The 14620-nt window shown below is 36.0% G+C and overlaps 1 protein-coding gene across 1 annotated transcript in view; it reads left to right on the top strand.

Moving 5' to 3' along the window:
- Positions 1-203: 203 nt before the first annotated feature.
- The window catches only part of LOC134531491 (1,5-anhydro-D-fructose reductase-like), a 49282-nt gene continuing 34865 nt past the window's right edge, over positions 204-14620 (top strand). Inside the window, exons 1-2 of the mRNA XM_063367200.1 lie at positions 204-364; positions 7429-7544. The gene's annotated coding sequence lies outside the window, so the exon portion shown is untranslated. The remainder of the gene's footprint in view (positions 365-7428; positions 7545-14620) is intronic.

Genomic DNA, 14620 nt, shown 5'->3' with positions numbered 1-14620 from the left:
CCAATCCTAAGTTTTTCATACAGCTTGACTTGTTTACACAAAGTAATCATGTGCGAAGTAACGGAAAGTCACGTGATACAAACTAATAATATTTATCTATAGCTAGTACTACAAACTGGTCGTTAAACTACATATGTTATGATAATTTTTAAGAATGCATGCCAATTATAGAAATATAGTTAAATTTGTAGATGGCACCATTGTAGCTCAACAAAAGCATCCTTCAATCAAGTACGAGTTTCCAGCATTATTTGTTCTAATGAATTTGACCGTAGTAAACTACAGAACCAGATTGTGAACAATTTTTGGCAAAGTTATAGCGTATGGACGATTGTTTGAAGTAATAAAAGCAACATTGGTAAAGGTATGTTTATAAATACCTAAATAATGCTTTAAGACTATAAGAAACGTATCTTACATGACGAGAAATGAATCTGGAAATAATTTAGGTTATGATTGTTTATTTTTGTACTGTCTTGAAGCTAAGTACGATGTAAAAGTTAAATGTAGGATTTTATTACACACTTATATGACACAGACTTCATGGATAAGAGATCTCAAGATTTCAAGGCTTTGAACCACTTGATTAGCAATTTGGTAATCTTAAATATGAGTCTGACAAAAGTTGGAGTCAAACCTAAGACACTCGCAAAAATAAGAATAACAAAGACCTGTAGATCAACCATAAAAAAATTATGTTTAGAAAGTTATCTTAAATACTTAAGAGTTCAAAATCTTATTACCAATTGTACACTAAAAGTAAAATACAGACATGTTTTTAAACATGGTAGCAATGTTTATTTTTGGTTATAACACCATAAAATAAACTTTAATCTATTTTTATATAAATAAGGAACAACTAGCACAGGCTAGTTAAGTCAGTGATTGAGGTGCGGAATTGCAAAAACAACATTTATATTGTTCCTTTTTTGAGCACCACAGACGGTCCTCTATTTATCCTGAAAAGATTGTTTCAAGATTCTGAATGGTTTTTGAGAAATTACCGTTAATAGATTACATTAGGTAGCCTGTGCAGTGTCGCTGCCGTCACCATTTTATGATTTATTTTTTGTTAACTAGCCGAGACTCTTTTCAACGAGATATTGACCTGATTGCTTGTGCTTTTTATAGTGAGGGTAGCCTAGACTGTTTTCCACGAAAATTTACAAGATAGTTGTCGCTGCTTTACTGTTTACTTGATACTAAATGCAACTCGAGCCTGTGGTTCTCCAGAGATCCTCAGAAATACAGCGTAGCCGAGGCTGTTTTCTAAAAGACAGGGATGTTTTTGTCAGTATTTAACGGCCGAGGACATCACTATTTTTCACCCTATTTGTGCTTAATTAGGGTGAAAAACCAACTACGGTGGAAAACAGTCTTGGTCCCGGACATAATGTACTGACATTAAACATCCCTTATTTTAGAAAACAGCTTCGGCTACGCTGTATTTCTGAGGATCTCTGGAGAACCACGGGCTCAAAGTATCAAGAAAACATTAGAGTGGCGACAACAGGATCAAGTATATCTCTCTTTGAAAAAAAAAGTACCCGTTACGCTATTTAAGCGTTAAATAACTGTACTTCTCTATAGAAAGCACATGCGTTCAGGTAAATCTCTCATAGATAACAGTATATGCTACGCTAGTAAAAAAAAGCAATTGACGACGACACATCATTGCACTAATGTAACATATAAATGGTAATTTCTCAGAGATCATTACGGATTTTGAAACGCTTTGTTCAGGGTTCGTAAAGGAACATCTGCGATGTTAAAAAAAATAACATTCGGAATGCTATTATTTTTTTTACAGAAAAGCCACAACGTTGAAAATTAATCAGCAACGAGTATAGTTTCGTACAACTAGTTCACGGGTGGTTTGAAGTGTGTAAAACGTTATTTTAATATGTACGCATGTGATAGTTTGTATTGAATAAGAGGTCGTGTCGGTGATATTTTGAGTTATAAAGAAGTATTTTTCTATAAAGTGATTCTCACACTTGAGAGCATAGCATTGATTTAATGCAGTTTTTTGGACATACGCCATTGCAGTTTTGCACTGATTGTCATGGAAAAATTCCAAAAATCGAACACATATGGTTTCCAATGAAAACTGTTGTAATTTCCCGATACGTCGCAACGGTTGTCATTGGAAACCATATGTGTTCGATTTTTGGAATTTTTCCATGACAAGCAGTGCAAAACTGCAATGGCTTATGTCCAAAAAACTGCATTAAATTGAAATTGTCCATTACATTAATCATTTGACGAACGTACCATAGAATTAATGCAGCACAATTTGGCGCCAAAAAGAAAGACCTTTAATACAAAAGGATTTCCGAGATGACCGTGTGCTTCGAAAACTGTAGATTATTTCAAGACGCCTATAAAATAAATGATGTTGTTTTGGATCGAACCTTTGACCTTCATCACATAAGCTTGATGCATCAGAAATCAAAACAACGATCTTTTTTTATTTATTTTTTGTTTTTTAAATAAGTTTACCCTTTTTGTAATTTGTTTAATACCAACAAGTCAACCATTCCCCCATTAATGACTTTTTATTAATAATTTGACATGTTCATTGACTTTGGCCTTTTGTGTGAACAATATTGACAATTACAATCCCACAGCCACGCCTTACTCGGTGTTCGAACCCAGATCCCCTCAGACCATAATCTGAAGAAAAAAAAACCTTGTAGTTTGTGACTCTGAGAGTGTTATATGGGTGTTCTGGCTTCCGAAAAGTTAACAAGTCTGTGCTTCACGTTTGTTTTGACGTTGTGGAACATGCGGCTGCCTAGCGGCTGCGCCTCAGGACACCAACTGCGGACTACGGACCCTATCCTAATGCAGGCATAACATAATATTTATCGATGTGTAAACATCTTAGCTCTGGCATGCGGCATTTGGTAGGAGTTATTTCGCGAATGGAACGGAAGTCGATTGAAACGGAAATGTGTAACCACAGTGCTGTCATTTATGACTTATGGTGCCAACCAAAGTTCACAAAGACAAAGAGAAACTTTATAGTAATAACTGTTTAGTGATTTTTACAAAATGGGCAGTATTTTAATAAAATTATTTGTCGGAAAACAGGTGCAAGGCAGGGTTTTAGTATTTTTTCAATTTTTTTTTTCGCTCTTATCGGAGCCGTTTCATTACATAATTTAAAATGCCACTCTGCAAATAGGATGATTTAATTGGTGACGTAGCTGCTCCATCAGCGAATTATATTGGCGGGTGCGGAAACTACGTGCGGTTTGCGTCGAGAAATGCAGTTGGACTCACAATTTGCGTACATTTATCACTCTCGGCATTATTTTAAAGAATTCTTCCTTAAATTTTGTGTCCGAGTTTCGTATTATAAGTGTATTTGCAATGTGAGAACACGTGAATTGGTTCATTTCCGATGTTAGATGTTACACATAACTAGCAAGAACTGAAAAATTGCTCACATTTTTTTTCAACTACTTGTCGACACTGAGATCACTAAAGACGGCCATTCGTTGCAAAATTCATGGGAGATGAAGAAGTAATAGGTCATCGTATTTTCCTGGAGTAACTCCAGGAAACTGTTGGAAACCCAGATCAGGATAGTCGGGATTCAAACCCAGGCTATGAGAAATGTGAGCTCAGTAACTTATTACTGCGCTGTCTCGCTGCTACACGTTTGTGCTATTTGAGTGTATCTGAGACTGTTTTCTACGTACTGATTGTTAAACTGACAAATTTTTTGTCTCTTTTTATATTAGAAAATATTTGACGATAGATTTGAAGGGGAAGTATCTGAAGAAAAATGGCTTCCAAATTTCTTCAACATATTATACATATCATGAATGTTTTAAGCCATGTCGTAATATTAATGTTTATTTTTGGTCTGAGTTATTTGGAAATTTTCAATTTTTATCTACTTTGGATATTATTTTCAGGAATTTTTAAACTATTTTTAATATTGATATTATAAAAAGTAGAGTTTGTACATTTGTAAGTTGGGTTGAGGGGGGTGATCTCTGAAACAATCTATCCTATTCTGACAATTGTTTCACTAATAGGAAGCTACATTATACCTGAGTGCTATAGGCTATTTGTTATTCTGATACAGATTTGTTTTAAATAAGAAATAACAATAACTGTAATTGAAGTCTGAAATAAACTAGCCATCTGGTTTAGTTTATAGGCATGCGCAGCCTTAACGTTTTGAAATAAAGCAATAAAATGTATATAAAATCAAAGAAATAAAATGTATAGCAAAAAATATTTAACTTTATTATATTAACAAAACAGTGCGCGATATCACCCTTATCGGCATTATGTTAAATGGTAGTTTCGTATAAAAGAAGGAACATTTTTGAAAAGTCTGTTTATTGTTAAACTTTAATTAAAATTTAAGATTATAAATTTATTTGGGAGTTTTTTAGGGGTTAAATGTATAGCAATAACTTGTAACTTAGCAGCAATTGTCAGTTGAAAGTTGGAGTGTGAGAATGCGGAACACAAACTGGGATCTCCCATAAAAAAATTGTTTTAAATGTTAAAACTTATTTAAATAAAAAAAAATCGTTCGCTATACATCTTAATCTTCAATAATGTGTCATTTTTCCAAGTATAATTTTAAATACAGTTATTCTCTTTAATCTAACGAGGGGAGCGTTGGAATGTGACTCACCGATTTGGTTTAAACTGTGTGAGTATAAGTAGGTAGGTGCCCGTTTCAACGTCCTGAAATATCTTTCCTGAGTAGAGATTTAAATTATATAAAAGATAATTTTTATTACATATATTAAAACAGTCAAATGCATGTATTTAAAATAAATATATACATTTAAGTAAATCTTTTATAATTTATTTGACTAATATAAGTATTTAAATAGGAAATGTTTTAAATAGCACATTTTGGAATTGTATTTACTATATAGCGCGTTCTTTTATTTAAACTTTTGTCCTTCAATATTAACTTTTTGTTTTTATGGTATCCTCCATTTGATCCTTTTTCTTTATCTCTTTCGTGCCTTCAGATCACATGGCCCTGGCAGGTGTTTCAAATCCCTTATAGTCGGCCATCATTTTACATTTTCCCTACAGTTTATAACAGTCTCTAAAGTTTTGAACAGTGTCTGGCTACGTGTCTGCAGCGATTTGTCATTAAAACATATTATTGTATTTTATAATGCAATCAAATTAACGTTTCTTCTGATAATAAATAAAAAGCAGAGTAGATAATTACTTGTAATAATTGTCTTTAATGTTTATTTAGTTCAATACCTTACCAACTATGTAATTAAATTCTGTAAATATATATAATTACGGTAATTAATAGTTTAATATTGCAAGAAATAAAAGAAAATTAAATATGTAAAAAAAATGGCTCTAGTAAGTCTCGAACCCGAACCAGCAGATTGACAGACCATGCGCGTAGCAACTACTACATGAAAAAATTAGTTTTTTTAAATAGTACTTAAAAATATTTTTTTTATTTAATCGGGTTGTTAGTTAGGTATAAAAACAAAAACAAAAACCCTTGCCGGTTTAAAGCCGTAACCTTCATTACAGCCAGGCGCAATAAAAGAGCGAGGCATTCTCTCTAACCACTTAAACTTAATTAACAAACGTGGAAAAATGTTAAGGCATTGGTACATATCAGACATTTACCAAGCACCCAAAAGAATGAAAAAATTGTAACTTGGAAAAAATTTTCAAAACTGAGACGAAATTAGGAATAATATAATATTTTATACGACACTCCCATTTAACACAATGATACTGAAGATGACACATACTACTAGCGCCGTTAGTTCGCAGGCCGCCGCGAGCTTCACTAAGAGGACGAGACACGCCGAGGCAAAGGATAGGAAGTTGGTAATACTCCTTCCTATATGACCGTGGTATGAAGTGCTTGGGCGAGTACATCTATGATAAAGATCAAAGTTTTAATTTGAAAACTCTTTTAGGCAACGTTCTATCTTTTTTTCTTATTAAAGATTTTTTGTAAAGTTATGTGTAAGTTTTCTGTAATATGTTGTGTCAAGTTATATTTAGTGTAAAGTTATATTTAGTTAGTTACTGTAACTATATAACAACGACTACATGCCTAAAATAAAATGGCCACTCTCACGAATGACATCTGAGGCGAGAGCAGCGAGGATACACCAAACGAAAGAGTCTTCTTCTGAAACCACGCAGCGTCTCGCGAGTCACAGAGATAACATTCACAAGACCGTAATATTATAAATTAATGTGAAAATGTGTTTGTTTTGCCTTCTTTCCCGCAGCAACGGAGCAGCGCATCGGTATGATTTTTTGCATATGTATAGTTCATGGGCCGGAGAGTGACATAGACCACATAAAATTGTAAAATTACATCCCTAAGGGAGTGCAAAATGGGCAATTTTAAGTTTTATAATTGAAAATCATAGGAGGTAGGTCATACACACACAAACAGTGAGTCTGTTTCATTTCTCTATGCCTGTCACATGGTGATATAAGGTCTGGCAACTTCATATCCTTCTCCTTGGCGAAACCCACCCGCTTAGTGAAGCTGGCGGCGTCTATCTCAAGGCGCTAATAACAGTTTAGTTTAGAACTTCATCAATAGATGGTGTAGCATTGAATTTGTAACGCGCTATCGTTTTGTTGCGTCCGTCACGTCTTGCCTAGGGGTTACGTGCCTTCCCACAAAATGAAGCTGAAGATTTGCGTCCTGGTTTTGCTGATGCGTGGTCTTGATGCACCGAGACTGTGTAATCAAAGGGACTTTAAAATAAAAATTTCTCTTTTTTCATGTGCATGTCCTGCAGACTTTAAAATCGATACTAATGTTTCTTATATTATGATGTGTTAAGCCCGGACAATTCCTGGTACTTCATATAGTAATATATATATATATATATATATATATATATATATATATATATATACCTATAAATGTATCTTACAGTTATACTCGTTACATAATACCATTAATGTTCAGTGATTTTTAAAGGTTATAGACATATCATTTGCTTTTAACAATATATCATTATTTTATATAAAACACTTATATTAACATTATTTTAATTATTTCACCTTTATAATACCAACCTTTAATAGAATACGGGTTTTTCGTAATTTGAAAGATTCGTTGTGATAAAAACAGACACAATTTCTGATTTCGCTAGGCAAGATTCTGAATGGTTGATTCCGCCCAACATTAAACCTAAATAAACACCTATCATACATATGCAAAATATTTGATGTAAATTCAAGTCATTATAACTTGTCAAGCAAACATGGCTGCGCTTGTGACGTTTTCGGTGACGTCGTAACCATCCAACATTGTTTTTACAAAATATACTGGAAGGTGTTGGAAGAGAAAGTTGGACAGTGTGACAGAGCCTCAACATATCTAATCGGGCCGGTGGTTTGGTTGAGCTCGTGTTTGTGGCTGTGCAGGGAACGGAGGCCAACGGAAAGAAAACAGAGCAGAGTGCCAGCAAGTTATCTGGCAGCGACCCACCGCTGTAGTCGCGAGCCACGAGCCAGCAGCTCGTGAGAAGCTGAATAGAGGGGTGAGTATACGACGCTAACAGCTCTAGCTAGTTTATTAGTTCCGTTGTAATTGAATACTATCCCTAAACGTCGCGTCGTGTTGGCGAGAATCAGCGAATTGCCGCTGCCCATACAGCAGACAGTTTCAGACACGTTTAGGTAATGATGCAGAAATATCGTAGTGCTTCAGAAATATGACTTGTGATTTAAAATAATATATCTGGAAAAATGTTATTTTTTGAAAGCTTTACGGTTTTGAATTTAAAGAGCTATTAAACTATACTAGTCAAATCTGACATGTTACCAATTTATTTTGTTTTACTTTGTTTTGCAATAATTGTGTTTTTACTAAACTAACTCTCATTGGAAATGAGATGAAACAGTGTTTTTTTCCTATAAAAAAGCGAGAAACGTATTTAAACCTTCACTTAATTTTGCAAGGTGAGAGGCAAGCGTGGTTTGATAAATCACCATTGATAGCAGCAGGTGAAATCTCTAGAGATTTTGTAGCGAACGACGTACAGAGTTGGTCAGAATTCGACCGACAAATTTTGGCTGCAAGTTCATTGTGGCAAAATTAGTTGTTATAGTTATATATATATATATATATATATATATATATATATATGTGTGTGTGTGTGTGTGTGTGTATGAAGAATCGTCTAAAGTACTTCTCAAGGCGGGATTACTTATTTAAATTTAGAGTTGCCACATATTTGTTGTAAATAATAAATAGTATTTAAGATAGAACACTGAGCGTCTTGATTATGTTTAATCGAATGGAGTTCTACAACCACCGCGAATTTTATCACTTTAGCAAAATTATTTCATTGAAACAATTGATGATAACATGAAACAAAAATTAGTAGAAAATAAATAATTTACCCCAATTATTTAAAAAAAAAAAAGATTTTGCTACAGCAACAAAATTTGAAGTACGTTCAACCAAGGCACTAAATGCCAGGCTGCCGTGGCGAGCTAGCATGACAAACCGGGAAATCTAGGCACTAAAAGCTGTGGCGACAAGTTGATGCGAAGAACAGTCGATACATATCCCCACGGGATACGGGATAAAGTGTCCGACTGTGAAACTGTTCGCCTGGTTGTTAAATTACAAGCCGCTTGTGGTGTTCTTTATTTGAACATATAAATTACGTCAACGGCAATATCTAGTGTTATTGGCCAGTTGACGACTTTAAATTCCTTACTACACGCCCCTTTATTTTGATTGGTCGTTCAAGAGAGATAGAAACTTTTCAATGTTATTGACCATGAAGAACCCACACTTTAATTTGGCGAACAGTTCAACTGTTTAACAGTTTATAGCAATACCTAAAAAATTCCCGGTTTGAAAAAAAATTCCCGTTTTAATTCCCCCAAAAAAGTCGAAGTCTTGAAATGTTTCTAAAGCGGTTTAAATTCCCCATCTACCAGCCGCCAGTAAGCAGCGAGGGAAATTTTGCTTCGACTTTAACCTGGCTGCTAGCTTGGATTATGACTGCACAGCTGCTATTATTTACTCTAGAACATTCCACCACCTTGGATTATAGAACTTTCCGCCATTTGTTATCAGAAATTTTCAGTATGACGTCACGTCTGCTATTTTGGAAATCCATAACAGTAGTATGTAAATGGGGCTACTGGCACACGGGTCCTGGGTGTGGTGCCAGATGTGCCGACCGCCATCTTAGATTGTGACGTCACGGCAGCCATCTTGGATGACCGTGACCTTGAACTTGACCTTGACCCTAGACCTTCAAATTTTGCCAAAATTTTCCAAAAGTAACCAAAAATTCCTCAAACTTCGCCAAAATTTCCATTTTTTTGGAAAATAAATTCCGCCAAAAAATCTCAAAAATTACACAATTCAAAAATTAGGATTTACAAAAACCTTAAAAGTCGTTTTGCCTTAGAAAGAACTCCAAATCCTAAAAACGGCTTAAGCATCCATGTATAAAGCCTCCTATAAGCCATTTCTAGGAATGAGGATACCATGACCGCCATCTTGGATTATGACGTCACCGTTGCAATTTCCGTTACGGCCGCCATCTTTAAAATCTTTATTTATTATACGATTTCAATGAAAAAAATTTAAATTTATAAAAAATTAAATTAATAAAATTTTTATAAAAATATTTTAAAAACATAGGTACTTTTTCGACATGGAGCTCGGAGGCCTCAGTTCGAACCAAGTGAGGGCAAAAAAAAAAAAATGTCGACCGATCCTTTTTCCAAGGAAGCCGCTGGCAGACTGACTCCCCCACCACTTATGTCAAAGTATATATATCGTCACCTAGTGACGTAATGTCCGCCATCTTGAAAATCCGTAATTTTAATGCTAGAAAATCGGAATTTTTTAAAAAAATCATTAAAAAAATTAATTAATTTGAAATGATTAATAAAAATTTCATTAAATATTACTTAAAATCCACTGTTGCACTCATCATTATGGTCACCATCTTGGATTATATAAATGTTGCACTTTTGGTTTCGCCAGCATCTTGGTTGAGTACGATGTCATCGTTACACTTTACGTTACGACCGCCAAATTGATCCTATTAATGTTGCATGTTTCGTTACGGCTGCCATTTTGAAAATCCATAATTTCAATGCTAGAAATTCCGAAAAAATTCCAAAATTCACCGACAAAATCACACATTACTTTACATATTGAATCGATACTTGGTTCGATCTCTGAACGAAGCAAAAAATAAATTTAATTTAAAAACCAGAATTGTGTCAGGTTCGAGGAATTAAACACTGCAAGTTCTATCACAAACATAATATTTATAACATAATTTCTATTTTACTACAGGAACAATTGCGAAGCCAGCAATCTTATTAATATTTAGCCCTGCGTAGGCATGAAATGACTTATTCTTAGCTCCATTTGGTTTATACTAGACAGAGACCAACCAGAACCTTTGCCGACATAGTTCTCCTCTTCTTGACAGAGTTTCTGGATACAGTGTTTAAAGTTTGCTTCACATCGTCAGAATTGAAAATTACTGCAGCCAATGAATTGAATGCACACTTCTTCACTTTTTCATCGAATGAATATGCTTTTCCATATATACAGTCCCACCACAAGTTATATTTCAAAGGTCCGTTTTTTGCTACAACATGTACACACACCTGTACTTGAACAAATTAATATTTTTTTTTAATTACGTTTGTACTCTAATACAGGATTTGGTTTTAGGGTGCCAGAGGTATTCAACATGTGAAAGTAAAAATAATATTATTAATAATTATTTTTATTAAATCAAACATATCAGCATGAAAAACCTCGAGTCATGGTATCACAAAAACAAATATTAAATAGCTAAATTAGTCCAGTCTATGGGATTCTCGTATACAATATGACTCTTAAACAAAAATAAATAAATGTATTAAGTTCCTGGAAGTGTTCACAACGTAAACGTTTTGGGGTTTGTGCCAGTTTGCTCGAGCATGAGATTCCTATCTGCATGACCCCTGATCCTGTGTGTGAATAAATTGCGGTTCGTAATTAAATTGCCGATCTTTGCCGAAAGTCAATAGTCACGTAATTTAATAATAGATTAAAGTTTGTCCTAATAATTTTTCAATGAAGTTGACGGTAAAAATTACGTTAGCGTCACTATACAAGGATGATGCAGGCCATACCTTACCTCTGGACGATTATGATCGTTCAGAAAATACGTCGCAACTCACGGAAATTGAATGCAAGCCCTCTGCATTCAATGTCAGGGCGTCTCTGACTATTGCCCTGTATGCAGACGTAATTATCTTAGTGCTAACGCCGAAAATAGCCTCGCCATGTATAAATATTCCCCGAGGGAATTAACTTCACCACGCACTAAATGGCGTCATTTTCCACTCTTTTTTCTTCTCTCTTGCTTAAATGTGTTGTTACTTGAAATAGGCCCATCACGGCCGCGACACGTATGCGTCCTTTTTACCTAGGCTTATTTATTTTATATTTTAACAAAATAATAATTTAAAAAACGCACTTATATTATGGTTCTTGGAGTCCCCAGTTCGAACCCTGTAAGGCAAAAAAAATAATCCTTCTCCAATGGTAGCTACTGGCAGACTGGACCCCACCACTAATGCCAAGGAGTATCTTACGCCAACCAGTAGGCCTATGATGCCATCTTGAATCCATCTTGACTGTCTGCTAAAGTTTGTTGACACCATATTGCTTTTTTTAACTCGCTAGAGAACAATAGAGACAATCACCAGACTGTCATAGCATCCGCCATCATGTCGGCTATTTTGTCCGCTATATGGAAAATTCTGAAAAAAATTCCAAGTATCATACAACATTTAAACTATTAAAATATTGATTGATTCGATCTAATAACGTCCCTGTTTAGGTCCTTGGCCGGGGCCAAACACGGTTGTAGAGCATCTAAAACATTTACAATTTATTTAAATAAAATCTAATGTTTCACCATAAAAGTTTAAATTTCAGTTAAAAGAAATAAAAATTAAACTTTTACATAATTTTTATGTTACTTTACTCTACTACAGGAACACTTGCAAAAGTTTGCAATGTAATAAGCATTTAGTTATGAATTGGCTTGAACTGACTAATTTTCAGCTACAATTTGTTTACTGAATACCGAGATTAGCCAGATCCTTTCCCTACATAGTCTTCTTCTTACAGACAGAGTTTTTATATACTGTGTTTAACAGACTGCTTCACTTCGTTGGCATTGTAAATGGGATAAGTCACTGTCTCGAAAGCACATGTCTACACTTGGTCTTCGAACCGATATGTTTTACCACACAGACAGAAACCCTATTAGTTAAATTTTAAAGATCCGTGCGTTGCTACGACATTAAGTTATGCTTTATATCGCCAAGAAAAGTTTAAATGTATTTTGACTCATGTAATACTAATCTTTCAACATTTTAAGTGGAACCCATTATCATTTACCTGTAAAACACCAAGGGCAGTCTTCGATTTAGATTCATATTCAGGCGATATCGCAATATATTGCTGCACATCTGTTTAGGAGAATGTACATACGTATACGAGTCTCCCACTTAAACAGAGGTTTCGAAATGTTTGCAGGTAGTTCCAGTGTAGGTAACTGAACTTCACCATCACAGCGAATGTTCATACGAGAAGGATTCTTCAAAAAAGTAATCTCTTATCTTCCTGCATCATTGGAAAATGTGAACGACATATCACAGTAGTTGTAAGGATATTTATTCGATGGCAACTAAACTTTCAGACCAAGCCAGATGCTGACGTTAATGCTGTTTTACTAGTTTCCGCAATACTCTTAAGCGCGTCGATGCATAGCTATTGTAGCAAAACATTTACTACCTGCCGTGCAACAGAAACTTTGCAGATTTTCAAATGTCTTTTTGACTTATTCATCTTACAAAATTGCTTGAGACATATTTTACAGCCAAACATATTGCGAAGAGAATTATTAGTACACTATCTCTTCTCGCGTTAACAAGCATTACTGTTGTTCGAGAACTTTGCACGGTCGTGACTTCGATGTTTGGAAGTTACTGTTGTAGCTCCAGTAATTATCGTTGATATATTCACCATTTTCAAACAGGTTGATTATCCGGGTGAAAGATATTTCCTCAGCTGATGGTACTGTATGCAGTAAAACCTCCTTTAGCGTACACATTACATTGGGATATCCGCGGACATCGAAGTCGCTACCATTTAGATGTCTGTTGTTGATGGTATGTATTTCATCAAGATCTCCCAGGTAATCGTAAATGTCTCTGACATGAAAACCTCACTGCTGATGGCCCACCTTACACCAAAATCGACATTGTAATCATACAAATGCAATCTAATTCCCAGGATACTTACAAAAAAGAGTCACTATTCACTCTACCAAAGCTAGAAGTGAACTAGGAACACAGCCGTCTTAGCTCCACTTTCATAATTATTGCGGCAAATGTTATAATACCTGAAATAAAACAACAACAATTTTGATTTATATTTGTATGTATTGTGTTTGAAATATTGTTTAACCAAATATATATGAATATTTTTCAAAACTTCTACAATTGTAGCGACACCAAATCAAACCAAATAACTGGTTTTAACACACATATACAGAAAACTATACAAGTACGTACAAGTATGTAGCCGGCACCACTTAAACCTTCCTAGCAGGTTGTCGCTTCCCTCCTGTCGCAGTATCGTCCTCCTAACAGAGAGTCGCCTCCCTTCTGTTGTAGACTCGCCCTTATAGCAGGGAGTCACCTCCCTTCTGCCACAGACTCGCTCTCCCAGAATATGGCAGCCTCCCCCCGGCCGCAGATACGTCCTCCAAGTAATGTGTCACCTTCCTCCTCTCGCAAACTCGCCCTCCAAGTTGCTGGTCGCCTCCCCTATGCGCAGAATCACTCTCCTAGCAGGTGATCGCCCCCCTTCCGCCATAGACTCGCCCTCCTAGCAGGTTACGACTCCCTCATGCCACAGACTTTCTCTCCTACCAGGAGGTTACCTCTCACTTGCCACAGACTCATCCTTATAGCGTAGGTTACCTACCATCTTCCATAGAAGCGCTTCTTAGCTGGGTTTATACCTCCTTTCTGCCACAGACACACCCGACTAGCAGGGGGTTGCCTCTCTTCTGCCGATATCTCACCATCCTAGCAGGGGGTCGGCACCCTTCTGCCGTACAGTCACCTTCCTAGCACGGAATTGTCTACCTCTTGCTGCAGACTCACCGGTCTAGCAAAGTTTCACCTCCCTTTTGACAAGTTTCACCGTTCTAACCAGAGACGCATCTCTCTCCTGTTGCAGACTCGCTCTTTTAGCAGAGGTGGGCCTTCCACCGACTACAGAAACACCTCCTAGCTGGGTGTTGATTCCCTTATTCCTTAGACTCGGCCACCTTGCAAGAGGTTGTATCCTTCCTGCCGCAGAATCGCTCGCTTAACAGAGGGTCGCCTTCCACCTGCCGCAAACTTGCCCTCATATCAGGGAGTCTGTTTCTCTCTTGCCGCAATCTTTCCCTCCTACTAGTCTCACCCTTCTAGTAGAGACTAAAGACTCGCACTTCTAGCAGGGGGTTGCCTCCCTCTTGCTGCAGACTATTTCTCCTAGTAGAGCTTCGCCTCC

Source organism: Bacillus rossius, chromosome 3 (genome assembly GCF_032445375.1).
Source record: "Bacillus rossius redtenbacheri isolate Brsri chromosome 3, Brsri_v3, whole genome shotgun sequence".
In the NCBI taxonomy this organism is placed as follows: domain Eukaryota; kingdom Metazoa; phylum Arthropoda; class Insecta; order Phasmatodea; family Bacillidae; genus Bacillus; species Bacillus rossius.
The sequence above is the reverse complement of the archived record's forward strand: the minus strand, read 5'-3'. Positions and strand labels throughout refer to the sequence as shown.